The sequence below is a fragment of the Balearica regulorum genome, chromosome 21 (assembly GCF_011004875.1).
Source record: "Balearica regulorum gibbericeps isolate bBalReg1 chromosome 21, bBalReg1.pri, whole genome shotgun sequence".
Lineage (NCBI taxonomy): Eukaryota > Metazoa > Chordata > Aves > Gruiformes > Gruidae > Balearica > Balearica regulorum.
Genome location: NC_046204.1, coordinates 2,575,531 through 2,576,514, shown reverse-complemented (window position 1 = coordinate 2,576,514; position 984 = coordinate 2,575,531).

The following is a 984-nucleotide window of genomic DNA, read 5'->3' as shown; positions in this document are numbered from 1 at the left end:
CGTTTGTGCAAGGATAATTCTTTCTCGTATCAGCAGCACGAGTTCAATGGGAAGCCTGTTTACAAACTGAGTATGGAATAGGCTGGAACTGCAATTCGCATGTGCCGTGAACACTGCCGTCACGTTCCTCTTAGGATTCATCTTTCAATGCAGGTAACTGTACCCTGCAAAAAGTAGTTACATAATTTATTGCAGCTTAGTAGGGAAATGTACAAGGATGATCTCAAAACTTCTATTAAAAAATTCTCATCCTAGTCTTCTAAACCTGAAACAAATTTATTTTATAAGTAGTTGTCCTGGTTCTGGCACAGGTACAGGTACAGTGGAGGCACGAAGAGGTTAAATGCCTATGGTCAGCCTGCATACAGCTGACAATATCAAGAGAAAGCACGAGAGTACCGGCTGATGACTCTGACTTCATCCCACAAGTCAAAATGTGACTATGAATTGTTGCTGAAATGGAGGAACACAATTAAGCATATTCAGTCCTTTTCTAAAACAAGCAAACACGCAGCAGGTCTTGCCTAGAGCAGGACCACTAAGGAAAGACTTTGATCTTGCAGCAGGCCTGTACTTTGTCAAAATTAGCTGAAGAAAGTAGGCTTGTGCTATGCTCCCTTTATCTTCATAGCAAGGAGATGGCAGAAACAATTGTATCCTTAGAAGGTAAAAAGTTGAGATTACATTCAAACATTTATCTCCCCAAAAGCAGAAATGTATTATTATGTCTTGGGGAATTAACAGTCATATTTTCACAGAAAACTCTTCGTATTCCTGACTAAGGTCTTGTTAAATTCCTGGGGAAATCTGCCTGTTCTTTTTCACAAGGTCTTGAACTTAATACTTGTATGGATAAGGGCTGCTAGGCTGGATCTGTGAAAGCTTCCCTATACACAATCCTGTCATCATCTGCTGACAATCTCTTTCACCTACTCTAATTTGAAGCACTTTATTTTTTGCCCAGCCATTCTCATCCTGGACATA